Source organism: Salvelinus namaycush, chromosome 17, assembly GCF_016432855.1.
Source record: "Salvelinus namaycush isolate Seneca chromosome 17, SaNama_1.0, whole genome shotgun sequence".
NCBI classification, from domain to species: Eukaryota; Metazoa; Chordata; class Actinopteri; order Salmoniformes; family Salmonidae; genus Salvelinus; species Salvelinus namaycush.
This window is the reverse complement of record NC_052323.1, coordinates 19,169,045-19,183,210: the sequence shown is the minus strand read 5'-3', so window position 1 is coordinate 19,183,210 and position 14,166 is coordinate 19,169,045. Positions and strand designations below refer to the sequence as shown.

At 44.2% G+C, this 14,166-nt stretch overlaps 1 protein-coding gene across 1 annotated transcript in view; it reads right to left on the bottom strand.

Moving 5' to 3' along the window:
* Window positions 1-13,037, bottom strand: part of LOC120062131 (FERM and PDZ domain-containing protein 3-like) — a 42,846-nt gene extending 29,809 nt beyond the window's left edge. Inside the window, exons 1-4 of the mRNA XM_039011938.1 lie at window positions 12,953-13,037; window positions 12,658-12,760; window positions 11,120-11,165; window positions 6,567-6,671 (exon numbers count right to left, since the gene is read on the bottom strand). The gene's annotated coding sequence lies outside the window, so the exon portion shown is untranslated. The remainder of the gene's footprint in view (window positions 1-6,566; window positions 6,672-11,119; window positions 11,166-12,657; window positions 12,761-12,952) is intronic.
* Window positions 13,038-14,166: the final 1,129 nt, after the last annotated feature.

Here is a 14,166-nt window from a genome sequence, read left to right as displayed (position 1 = left end):
AAAGAAAAACCACCCGGAATTTGTTTTTTTTTGAGAGCCCATGCTCTTCCAATGGAACGCATATGGAAAAAATGTAATCTAGCTCCCAGTATGCAATTCCTATGGCTTCCACTGGGTGTCAGTATACTTTTTTCAAGGTTTCAGGCTTGTTTCTTCCAAAACGAGTAAGAAATATGAGTTTTACTACAGGGACACAGACTTGGAAATTTGTGTATCCGGGCGCGACGAAGAGGACACGCACCTGTTAATATCGTTTTCCTATTGAACATACTTCTTTCTGTATGAAATATTATAGCTTAATTACATTTTAGGGTATCTGAGGATTAAATATAAATTTATTTTGACTTGTTTTAACAAAGTTTAGCAGTAGCTTTTTGGATTCCTTTCTCTGCATGTTGAACGAGTGGATTACTCAAATCGATGGCGCCAACTAAACAGACTTTTTGGGACATACGTTTCTTATCTAACAAAACGACACTACATGTTATAGCTGGGACTCTTTGGATGACAAATCAGAGGAAGATTAATCAAAAAGTATGTGAATATTTAATTGTTTTTTGTGAATTTATGAAACCTGTGCTGGAGGAAAAATATTTTGATGTGGGGCGCCATCCTCAAACAATCGCATGGCATGCTTTCGCTGTAAAGCCTACTGTAAATCGGACAGTGCAGTTAGATTAACAAGATTTTAAGCTTTTAACCGATGTAAGACACTTGTATGTACCTAAATGTTTAACCTCTTGCGAATATAGGGGGTGCTGTTTCGCATTAGCATAATTTGCACTACAGATTAAACGGCTTCCTACTCAATTCTTGCTCGTACAATATGCATATTATTATTATTATTGGATAGAAAACACTCTCTAGTTTCTATAGCCGTTGGAATTTTGTCTCTGAGTGAAACAGAACTCAATCTACAGCACTTTTCATGATAGGGAGTCAGATTTCAAACATTTTGGCCACTGATCTGGAGTCAGTTTAAAGGTCCGTGTAAATGCTATGGAGAAACAGACACTTCTTACGTCTACCCCTGGATGTCAGTGCGTGATGACGCTTTGAATGGAGTCGATTGCGCAATCAGGGGCTGTATAAAAGGCCAAAGACCGGAAGTAGCTTCCCTTTGCTGCCTGCGCCTTGCGCGCGAAGGACATCGGACTCGCCTTCTTCCAAGTTTTAGTTTAGCCAGTAATATTTCTCCGGTCATGTTTTTACTCGTTAGAGGTGTTAAAAACATCATAAGGTAGTTAATTTAAACCGTTTTATAGCAATTTATATCCGTTTAGTGCGATTTTGAGGCATTTATTTCTGAGACACTTTGAACCGCTGGGGACGTTTCCAGTTCATGCCGAACGTTAGTGGGCATTTCCACATGGCAAGAGGACAGCTTTCGACCAAAAGACGATTAGACCCAAGAAAGGATTCTTTGCCCAAGATTCTGATGGAAGAACAGCTCACAGTAAGAACAATTTATGATGATAAATCGTGTTTCTGTCGAAAAATGTTAAACGCTTATGGCGCCATTTTGTTTTGTATAGCTTCGCTTGGCGCAACCTGTATTGAAAAGTAAGGATAATTTAAAAAATGTAAATCAGCGATTGCATTAAGAACTAATTTGTCTTTCGATTCCTGTCAACCCTGTATTTTTTAGTCAAGTATATGATTAGCTTTCAATTAAACTAGATCACTCTGAAAGATGACGTCAGACATTTTGAGGCTTGATTTGCTACTATTTTCATTGTATAACCACGGTTTTTTATGGCTAAATATGCACATTTTCGAACAAACAATATATGTATGTTGTAATATGATGTTACAGGAGTGTCATCGGAAGAATTCTGAGAAGGTTAGTGAAAAAATTAATATATTTTGGCGATGATTACGTTATCGCTCTCTTTGGCTTGAATTCATGCTGGGGTAACGTTTGCATATGTGGTATGCTAATATAACGATTTATTGTGTTTTCGCCGTAAAACACTTAGAAAATCTGAAATGTTGTCTGAATTCACAAGATCTGTGTCTTTCCATTGCTATGTGCTGTGTATTTTTAAGAAATGTTTTATGATGAGTAAATTGGTAATACACGTTGCTCTGTGTATTTATTCTAGTCGATTTGTGATGGTGGGTGCAATTGTAAACTATGATTTATACCTGAAATATGCAAATTTTTCTAACAAAACCTATCCTATACAATAAATATGTTATCAGACTGTCATCTGATGAGGTTTTTTCTTGGTTAGTGGCTATCAATATCTTAGTTTAGCCGAATTGGTGATAGCTACTGATGCAGTAAGAAAATGGTGGAGTAAAAAAATTGTTGTCTTTTGCTAACAGTGGTTAGCTAATAGATTTATATATTTTGTCTTCCCTGTAAAACATTTTACAAATCAGAGATGACGGCTTGAATCACAAGATCTGTATCTTTCATTTGGTGTCTTGGACTTGTGATTTCATGAACAATTTTTTTTATGATATCCCTGTAACTTTAGGCTAGGCTATGCTAGTCAGCAATTATGCTGGGGGGGATCCCGGATCCGGGTTTGGTGGTCGGTAGAGGTTAATAACCATAATTTTTTTTCACCGGAAGTTGTCCCACTAGCGGGACGCCTAGCCTTTAGAAGTCTTAGGGCTAGGGGGCAGTGTTTGGAAGTTTGGATAAATGACGTGCCCAAAGTAAACTGCCTATTACTCAGGCCCAGAAGCTGGGATATGCATAAAATTGGTAGCATTGGATAGAAAACACTCTGACGTTTCTAAACTGTTAAAATAATGTCTGTGAGTATAACATAACTGATATTGCAGGTGAAAACCCGAGGAAAACCCATCCAGAATTCTTTTTTGAGGTCACTGTCCATTTCAACGCTTGTCTATGTGATATACAAATAAATAGCTCCCAGATTGCAGTTCCTATGGTTTCCACTAGATGTCAACAGCCTTTATAAAGGGTTTCAGGCTTGTTTTTTGAAAAATGAATTAGTAGTTGTAGTTTTTCAAGGTGGCTCTCATTTTGACTGTTGTCTTGTGGCGCGCATGGATGAGGGCGCACACCTCGTTATTTATCTCCGGAATTGAACATACTACAATCCGTCTTAAATTTTATCGTTTATTTACATATTAGGGTACCTGAGGATTGATTAGAAACGTTGTTTGACTTGTTTGGAAGAAGTTTATTGGTAACTTTTGGGATTCCTTTGTATGCATGTTGAACTAGTGGAACGGGTGGATTACTGAATCAAACACGCCAACTAAGCTTACTTTTTTGGGATATAAAGAAGGACTTTATCGAACAAAACAACCATTTGTTGTGTAGCTGGGACCCTTGGGATTGCAATCAGAGGAAGACCTTCAAAGGTAAATGATTTATTTTATCGCTATTTCTGACTTTTGTGACGCCTTTGCTGGTTTGGAAAATGTTTTTAATGCTTTTGTATGCGGGGCGCTGTCCTCAGATAATCGCATGGTATGCTTTTGCCGTAAAGCCTTTTTGAAATCTGACAAAGCGGGAGGATTACCAGGAAGTTAAGCTTTTAAATGATGTAGGACACTTGTATGTTCATGAATGTTTAATATTACAATTTTGTCATTTAAATTTGGCGCGCTCCAGCTTCACCGGATGTTGTTGATTTTGATCCCAATAACGGGATCCGTGTGGGGGAGTGTTAAAAAAAAGAGTTAAGAAAATATTTACCAAATAAACAAAATAAAAAAAATGTGTACATAGATAGTAAGCAGCGGGTAGCAGCAGTGTAAAAAACAAATGGAGAGGGGGGGGGGCGGTGTCAATGTAAATAATCCGGTGGCTATTTGATTAATTGTTCAGCAGTCTTATGGCTTGGGGGTATTTGCTTTTCTGACTTTCGTGACCAAGCTAACCAAGCTAATATAAGGCTAGCTGTTGTAGCATTGAAAGCTACACTCACAAAAGCTTGGATTTCTTTCGCGGTAAAGTATATTTTCAAAATCTGACACGATAGGTGGATTAACAACAAGCTAAGGTGTGTTTTGGTATATTTCACTTGTGATTGCATGATTATAAATATTTTTAGTAATATTTTTTAATCTGATACGTTTGGAAATTTTCATCTTCCTTTCAGGACCGGAACGAGGCTGTAGTTTTCTCAACATAACGCGCAACCCAAATGGCGTTTTTTTGTTATAAAAGTAATATTTATCGAACAAAAAGAACATTTATTGTGTAACTGGGAGTCTCGTGAGTGCAAACATCCGAAGATTATCTAAGGTAAGCGATTAATTTTATTGCTTTTCTGACTTTCGTGACCATGCTAATTTGGGGATAGCTGTTGTAGCATTGAAAGCTACACTCACAAAAGCTTGGATTTCTTTCGCTGTAAAATATATTTTCAAAATCTGACACGATAGGTGGATTAACAACAAGCTAAACTGTGTTTTGGTATATTTTACTTGTGATTGCATGATTATAAATATTTTTAGTAATATTTTTGCCCTTGGCGCCCTGCAATTCTAGCGGTTGTTTAGGAAAGTGATCCCGTAAAAGGGATCCGTAGCGCAGAGAAGTTAACTCTCCCCTTAGCTCCCAGGTAACTCTCCCGTTAGCTCCCAAGTAACTCTCCCCAGTATCTCCCCCTTTAGCTCCCAAGTAACTCTCCCCAGTATCTCTCCCGTTAGCTCCCAAGTAACTCTCCCCAGTATCTCCCCCTTTAGCTCCCAAGTAACTCTCCCCAGTATCTCCCCCTTTAGCTCCCAAGTAACTCTCTCCAGTATCTCCCCCTTTAGCTCCCAAGTAACTCTCCCCAGTATCTCTCCCGTTAGCTCCCAAGTAACTCTCCCCAGTATCTCCCCCTTTAGCTCCCAAGTAACTCTCTCCAGTATCTCTCCCGTTAGCTCCCAAGTAACTCTCCCCAGTATCTCTCCCGTTAGCTCCCAAGTAACTCTCCCCAGTATCTCCCCCTTTAGCTCCCAAGTAACTCTCTCCAGTATCTCCCCCTTTAGCTCCCAAGTAACTCTCTCCAGTATCTCTCCCGTTAGCTCCCAAGTAACTCTCCCCAGTATCTCTCCCGTTAGCCCCCAAGTAACTCTCCCCAGTATCTCCCCCTTTAGCTCCCAAGTAACTCTCTCCAGTATCTCTCCCGTTAGCTCCCAAGTAACTCTCCCCAGTATCTCTCCCGTTAGCTCCCAAGTAACTCTCCCCAGTATCTCCCCCTTTAGCTCCCAAGTAACTCTCTCCAGTATTTCTCCCGTTAGCTCCCAAGTAACTCTCCCCAGTATCTCTCCCGTTAGCTCCCAAGTAACTCTCTCCAGTATCTCTCCCGTTAGCTCCCAAGTAACTCTCTCCAGTATCTCTCCCGTTAGCTCCCAAGTAACTCTCTCCAGTATCTCTCCCGTTAGCTCCCAAGTAACTCTCCCCAGTATCTCCCCCTTTAGCTCCCAAGTAACTCTCCCCAGTATCTCCCCCTTTAGCTCCCAAGTAACTCTCCCCAGTATCTCCCCCTTTAGCTCCCAAGTAACTCTCTCCAGTATCTCTCCCGTTAGCTCCCAAGTAACTCTCCCCAGTATCTCCCCCTTTAGCTCCCAAGTAACTCTCTCCAGTATCTCTCCCGTTAGCTCCCAAGTAACTCTCTCCAGTATCTCTCCCGTTAGCTCCCAAGTAACTCTCTCCAGTATCTCTCCCGTTAGCTCCCAAGTAACTCTCCCCAGTATCTCTCCCGTTAGCTCCCAAGTAACTCTCCCCAGTAACTCTCCCATTAGCTCCCAAGTAACTCTCCCCAGTATCTCCCCCTTTAGCTCCCAAGTAACTCTCTCCAGTATCTCTCCCGTTAGCTCCCAAGTAACTCTCTCCAGTATCTCCCCCTTTAGCTCCCAAGTAACTCTCTCCAGTATCTCTCCCGTTAGCTCCCAAGTAACTCTCCCCAGTAACTCTCCCATTAGCTCCCAAGTAACTCTCCCCAGTATCTCCCCCTTTAGCTCCCAAGTAACTCTCTCCAGTAACTCTCCCCAGTATCTCTCCCGTTAGCTCCCAAGTAACTCTCCCCAGTATCTCTCCCATAGGGCTCTGGTCAGAAGTAGTGCACTATGTAGGGAATAGAGTGCCATTTGGGACACTTACTCAGAGCTCCGAGGCAGTAGGGAGGGCCTTCACAGCCAAGCAGCGACTTTACATGTCTGCTCTCAACCAGCCTAACACTGTAACACTGCTGCTGCAGCTGAATTCAAAATGTGCCCAATGTTTAATAAACATCTTAGAGGTGCAACCTGTGCTCTACCAGAGAGAGGGGACATCGATCTGGAGGAGAACAATTTATAATCAAAAAGCTGCACTGTGTTGGACCCAAGGCTGTTTTGTATGGTGCAGGTAGTCAGCTACCCGAAGAGGATGTTCAGCCATGTTTAATCAGCCAGGAGACAGGCCCAGGCCCAGGGTAAAGAGAGAATAAATAGAGAACATTTTAGAGAGAAGTGGAGAAAGAGTAGTGAGAGAAATTCTGTTAGAGAAAAATGGAGAGTGTGAGAGAGAATTAAAGACTGAGAAAGCAAGAATGACTGAGAGGGAGACAGAAATGGAGAGAGAGAGATAGGAAGAGTATACTTACTGAGTCTGGGTCACTGAAGGACACTTGCTCTGAAAAGCGCACTTTGGGCGGGTTAGTTCTCAGATGGGCCTTCTTAGCTGCACTTATAAAGGCTGACTTAGGTGACTGGAAGAGAGGAGAGGAAAGAGGAGGAGAAACACGTGACTGGAAGAGAGGAAAGAGGAGGAGAAACACGTAACTGGAAGAAAGGAAAGAGGAGGAGAAACACGTAACTGGAAGAGAGGAAAGAGGAGGAGAAACAGGTGACTGGAAGAGAGGAGAGGAGGAGAAACAGGTGACTGGAAGAGAGGAGAGGAAAGAGGAGGAGAAACACGTGACTGGAAGAGAGGAAAGAGGAGGAGAAACACGTGACTGGAAGAGAGGAAAGAGGAGGAGAAACACGTGACTGGAAGAAAGGAAAGAGGAGGAGAAACACGTAACTGGAAGAGAGGAAAGAGGAGGAGAAACAGGTGACTGGAAGAGAGGAGAGGAGGAGAAACAGGTGACTGGAAGAGAGGAAAGAGGAGGAGAAACAGGTGACTGGAAGAGAGGAAAGAGGAAGAGAAACAGGTGACTGGAAGAGAGGAGAGAGGGAGAAACAACATTGCAGTCTGTCTCCATAGCTTATAAGACATTTAGGGTTTATTCACTGCATTAATAATAAAATTAAACAAATTAGAAAAGTTTTCATTTGATTTTATGCTTTGAAACCATTTAGTTATGTTTGGCAAAAACGTGATGTAGTTAGATGGTTAAATAACTAGGACGTTTTACATTAACGTTTAATTACATGCCTGGCTGAGCATGGATCTGTAATTACAAAGGCAACAAAATAACTGATATGTGTTTGTGCATAAAACAGTGCTTTTGAAACAGACTGTTGACACAAGAAATTCTAGCAGTAGCCATGTAGCCTATAAAAGTGATTTTGATTAGTAGCACTGCACACTAAAAAAATGAGCGTTCTTTGGGAAGGGTGATGGTTCTATGTGGAACCATACAGACCTAAAGAACCCTTTGAGCCCAATGGTTCTTTGGGAAGGGTGATGGTTCTATGTGGTACCATACAGACCTAAAGAACCCTTTGAGCCCAATGGTTCTTTGGGAAGGGTGATGGTTCTATGTGGAACCATACAGACCTAAAGAACCCTTTGAGCCCAATGGTTCTTTGGGAAGGGTGATGGTTCTATGTGGAACCATACAGACCTAAAGAACCCTTTGAGCCCAATGGTTCTTTGCAGTTCAAAAAAGGGTTAGTTCCTCTTTTAGTGATAATTCAAATGTACGCAGCGGAGAAAAGTACTTAAGTAAAAACACTTTAAAGTATTACCTATGTTTTTTTGGGGGGGGGGGTGGGTATCTGTATTTTACTTTACTATTTATATTTTTGACAACTTTTACTCATTACATTTTGAATGCTTAGCAGGAATGGTCCAATTCATGGTCCAATTCACACACTTATCAAGAGAACATCCTTGACTCACTAAACAGAGAACATCCCCGGTCATCTCTACTGCCTCTGATCTGGTGGACTCACTAAACAGAGAACATCCCCAGTCATCTCTACTGCCTCTGATCTGGAGGACTCACTAAACAGAGAACATCCCCGGTCATCCCTACTGCCTCTGATCTGGTGGACTCACTAAACAGAGAACATCCCCAGTCATCTCTACTGCCTCTGATCTGGTGGACTCACTAAACAGAGAACACCCCCGGTCATCCCTACTGCCTCTGATCTGGTGGACTCACTAAACAGAGAACACCCCCGGTCATCTCTACTGCCTCTGATCTGGTGGACTCACTAAACAGAGAACACCCCCGGTCATCCCTACTGCCTCTGATCTGGTGGACTCACTAAACAGAGAACATCCCCGGTCATCTCTACTGCCTCTGATCTGGTGGACTCACTAAACAGAGAACACCCCCGGTCATCTCTACTGCCTCTGATCTGGTGGACTCACTAAACAGAGAACACCCCCGGTCATCTCTACTGCCTCTGATCTGGTGGACTCACTAAACAGAGAACATCCCCAGTCATCTCTACTGCCTCTGATCTGGTGGACTCACTAAACAGAGAACATCCCCAGTCATCTCTACTGCCTCTGATCTGGTGGACTCACTAAACAGAGAACACCCCCGGTCATCTCTACTGCCTCTGATCTGGTGGACTCACTAAACAGAGAACATCCCCGGTCATCTCTACTGCCTCTGATCTGGTGGACTCACTAAACAGAGAACACCCCCGGTCATCTCTACTGCCTCTGATCTGGTGGACTCACTAAACAGAGAACATCCCCGGTCATCTCTACTTGTTAATGGAACCCCAGCCTTCAACTTGTCAATAAACACAACAATAAAACCTATGGAATTGTAACAGTATAATATGGCTTTTAAACCACGTTAAAGCAGTCCATATGGTTCTTTCCATGACATTGAGTGACCAGGTCAAAGTTATAAACCCATATCGATGTCACTTGTTCAATCCACTTCAATCAGTGTAGATGAAGGAGAGGAGACAGGTCAAGAACTGCAACGCTGCTGGGTTTTTCATGCCTACTTCACACAACTGTGGGAACCATTGGAGTCAACACTTTTGACATCCTTGTAGAGTCCATGCTCTGACGAATTGAGGCTGTTCTGAGGGCAAAAGGGGGTTGCAACTCAATATTAGGAAGGTGTTCCTAATGTTTTGTACACTCAGTGTAGAGCGTTTCTCCATAAAGGTTCTATAAAGAACCATAAAAAGGGTTCTATATCGCCCCAAAAAGTGTTGTAACCATAGCGGAACCCTTTTTTAATGGTTCTTTATAAAGGGTTCTTTAATTAAATGGCCACCGGACTATTTACATTGACCCCCCCCCCCCACCATTTATTTTGTACACTGTTGCTGCTCACTGTTTATTATCTGTGCGTAGTCACTTCACCCCTACCTACATGTACAAATGACCTTAACTAACCTGTACCCCCGCACACTGACTCAGTACCGCTACACCCTGTATATAGCCTCATTATTGTTATTTTATTGTGTACACTTTTTTAAATAATTTTTTACTTTAGTTTTTGGGGAAAATATTTTCTTAACTCTTCCTGAAGAGCACTGTTGGTTAAGGGCTTGTAAGTAAGCATTTCATGGTAAGGTCTACACTTGTTGTATTCGGCGCATGTGACAAATAAAATGTGATTTGATTTGATTTATAGCACCATACAGGTTCCATTTAGAACCTTATGAGCATGGGTCTTCATAGAACCTTAAAATACAGCACCAAAAAGGGTTCAGCTATGGTCACAAGCCAAATAACCCTTATTTGGCACTGTATAGAACCATTTGTTTTTAGTGTGTTTGAAGAGTACTTACTGACAATCACACGACACACAGTAAAAATAGGGAGGGAGAGAATGAAGGAGAGAGAGAATGAAGGAAAGAGATAATGTGGGAAAGAGATAATGATGGAGAGAGAGAATGGGGGAGAGAGAATACGAGAGATAATGAGAGATAATGAGAGAGAGAGGATAGAGAAAGAATGAGGTTAAAGAGAATGAGGGAAAGAGAGAATGAGAGAGAGAGAATGAGTGAGAGAGAGAAAATGAGAGGGAGGCAGAGAGAGAGTGGAAGGCAGAGAGAGAGTGGGAGGCAGAGAGAGTGAGGGTGGCAGAGAGAGTGAGGGAGGCAGAGAGAGAGGGGGCAGAGAGAGAGGGGGCAGAGAGAGAGGGAGGCAGAGAGAGAGGGAGGCAGAGAGAGAGGGAGGCAGAGAGAGGGAGAGCAGAGAGAGAGGGAGAGATAGGGAGAGAGAGGGAGAGCAGAGAGAGGGAGAGCAGAGAGAGGGAGGCAGAGAGAGAGGGAGAGCAGAGAGAGAGGGAGAGCAGAGAGGGGGGGCAGAGAGAGAGGGAGGCAGAGAGAGAGGGGGCAGAGAGAGAGAGGCAGGTAGAGAGAGAGGGAGAGCAGAGAGAGAGGGAGAGCAGAGAGAGAGGGAGCCAGAGAGAGAGGGAGAGCAGAGAGAGAGGGAGAGCAGAGAGAGAGGGAGGCAGAGAGAGAGGGGGCAGAGAGAGAGAGGGAGGCAGAGAGAGAGGGAGAGCAGAGAGAGAGGGTAAACAGAGAGAGAGGGAGCCAGAGAGAGAGGGAGAGCAGAGAGAGAGGGAGAGCAGAGAGAGCAGAGAGAGAGGGAGAGCAGAGAGAGAGGGGGCAGAGAGAGAGAGGGAGCCAGAGAGAGAGGGAGAGCAGAGAGAGAGGGTAAACAGAGAGAGAGGGAGCCAGAGAGAGAGGGAGAGCAGAGAGAGAGGGAGAGCAGAGAGAGAGGGAGAGCAGAGAGAGAGGGAGGCAGAGAGAGAGGGGGCAGAGAGAGAGAGAGGGAGAGCAGAGAGAGAGGGAGCCAGAGAGAGAGGGAGAGCAGAGAGAGAGAGAGGGAGAGCAGAGAGAGAGGGAGCCAGAGAGAGAGGGAGAGCAGAGAGAGAGAGAGCAGAGAGAGAGGGAGAGCAGAGAGAACAGGAGAAATGGAGGGATAAAGAGATACAGATAGAGCTTGAGAGCGTCAAGGAGACGGTGAGAGAAACGTTGAGCGAGCGCTGTGTATTGTTACCTGGTGAGGCTGCAGCACAGTGAGAACTATGGAGTCTTTGCAGCATCTATAGAGAGGACAGGCAGCAGACACGAGAAGAGAGAGGAGTGTGGAGTGGGTTAGGTAACACTAGAGGCTGTGGCTTTGGAAGAAACGGTACTGTTTTTACCTGCTAGACTTCCTCTCTGTTCTCTGTGATTCAATGACTCATCTGTCTCATTATGTTTCCATGGAACACATGAGGCTTAGAGACAGACTATTTCCCCATGACTTTAGCCTTCAAACACACAGAAGGATCCCCGCTGTACTGCTGCTGCTGCATTTACTGCAAACATTCTGGCCTCTTAATGTGTTGTGTGAGTTCACACATTGAATGAGCTAAGAACAGCATTCCCTTCAAAGCTTCGTCCTGTCCTAGACTCACATCAGGTGTAGGTTATAGACTCACATCAGGTGTAGGTTATAGACTCACATCAGGTGTAGGTTATAGACTCACATCAGGTGTAGGTTATAGACTCACATCAGGTGTAGGTTATAGACTCACATCAGGTGTAGGTTATAGACTCACATCAGGTGTAGGTTATAGACTCACATCAGGTGTAGGTTATAGACTCACATCAGGTGTAGGTTATAGACTCACATCAGGTGTAGGTTATAGACTCACATCAGGTGTAGGTTATAGACTCACATCAGGTGTAGGTTATAGACTCACATCAGGTGTAGGTTATAGACTCCATCAGGTGTAGGTTATAGACTCACATCAGGTGTAGGTTATAGACTCACATCAGGTGTAGGTTATAGACTCACATCAGGTGTAGGTTATAGACTCACATCAGGTGTAGGTTATAGACTCACATCAGGTGTAGGTTATAGACTCACATCAGGTGTAGGTTATAGACTCACATCAGGTGTAGGTTATAGACTCACATCAGGTGTAGGTTATAGACTCACATCAGGTGTAGGTTATAGACTACATCAGGTGTAGGTTACAGACTCACATCAGGTGTAGGTTATAGACTCACATCAGGTGTAGGTTATAGACTCACATCAGGTGTAGGTTATAGACTCACATCAGGTGTAGGTTATAGATTCACATCAGGTGTAGGTTTTAGACTCACAACAGGTGTAGGTTATAGACTCACATCAGGTGTAGGTTATAGATTCACATCAGGTGTAGGTTATAGATTCACATCAGGTGTAGGTTTTAGACTCACAACAGGTGTAGGTTATAGACTCACATCAGGTGTAGGTTATAGACTCACATCAGGTGTAAGTTATAGACTCACATCAGGTGTAGGTTATAGACTCACATCAGGTGTAGGTTATAGACTCACATCAGGTGTAGGTTATAGACTCACATCAGGTGTAGGTTATAGACTCACATCAGGTGTAGGTTATAGACGAACAACAATCTAGAGACACATAGCATTGGATTCTTCTCCTCGACTCATTCCTTACCCCCCCACCCCTCGCTCTACCGTCCTCGCCAAACCACCCACCCCTCGACCTCCCCCATCCTCCTCCCTCCCCCTCCTCTGTGGTGATATAAAGGATGTTACCTTACAAGGTCTATGACTCTCTCCCGGGAAGCCTCGCTCACAACCTCTTCATTGATGGCCAGGATCTGGTCTCCAGGGAGAAGCTTGCCGATGGACGGGCCGTCTGGGACAGCACGCACACACACACACACACACACACACACACACGCGCACACGCACACACACACGGAAGGACACTTAGTCTAAGCGTAACAGATGGACACACAGTAGTAGACATCAAACTGACAACACTCACATCATCTCTCTATCTCTCGCTCTATCGCTCTCGTTCACACACACACAGATCCCTGCCTACCTGCAGAGACAGAGCGTACAATGACTGGTCTCTGGCTGCCTGCTATGAATCCGAAGCCTAGGCTGGGGTGGCGCTGGATGCAGACCTGTCGAGCTGAAGCTGGGCCAGGAGTCAGGCTACCACTGTCCATACCATCCTGGCTCTCTTCTAACATCGCAGGGCTGCACCGGGAACACACACACACACACACACACACACACACACACACACACACACACACACACACACACACACACACACACACACACACACACACACACACACACACACACACACACACACACACACACACACACACACACACACACACACATGTTTAGATACAAGAATAAATGTAAAAGTGTGTATATGTCTGTGACTCATTATGTTCCCTATGTAGGTTGTATATGAGGTAGGAAATGTCCTATGTAGGGTGTATATGAGGTAGGAAATGTCCTATGTAGGTTGTATATGGGGTAGGAAATGTCCTATGTAGGTTGTATATGGGGTAGGAAATGTCCTATGTAGGGTGTATATGAGCTAGGAAATGTCCTATGTAGGGTGTATATGAGCTAGGAAATGTCCTATGTAGGGTGTATATGAGGTAGGAAATGTCCTATGTAGGTTGTATATGGGGTAGGAAATGTCCTATGTAGGGTGTAAGTCAAGTACTCCATGTAGAGAGAAATAATGTGTTTGTGTGCCCTACGTAGGAAGGAAGTGTAGCGCACCTGTCACATGTGTTTGTGTGTCCATCCTGGACCTTGGCCATCCCCTGAGAGGTGGGAGGAGCATGGGGTGGGGTCTCACAGCATGAAGCTCGCTCTGATTCTCAATCATTCACCTGAGAGGAGGGAGGATGGACGGAGAGGGAGAGTAGGGAGAGAGAGAGGGAAGGATGGTGAGAGAAGGATGGAGGGATGGGGGGTAGGGCATTATATACGAGATGAAGGGAGGAGGGATGGGGGGTAGGGAATTATATACGAGATGGAGGGATGGGGGGATGGGGGGTAGGGCATTATAATACGAGATGAAGGGAGGAGGGATGGGGGGTAGGGCATTATATATGAGATGAAGGGAGGAGGAATGGGGGGTAGGGCATTATATATGAGATGAAGGGAGGAGGGATGGGGGGTAGGGCATTATATACGAGATGAAGGGGGGAGGGTTGGGGGGTAGGGCATTATATACGAGATGAAGGGAGGAGGGATGGGGGTAGGGCATTATATACGAGA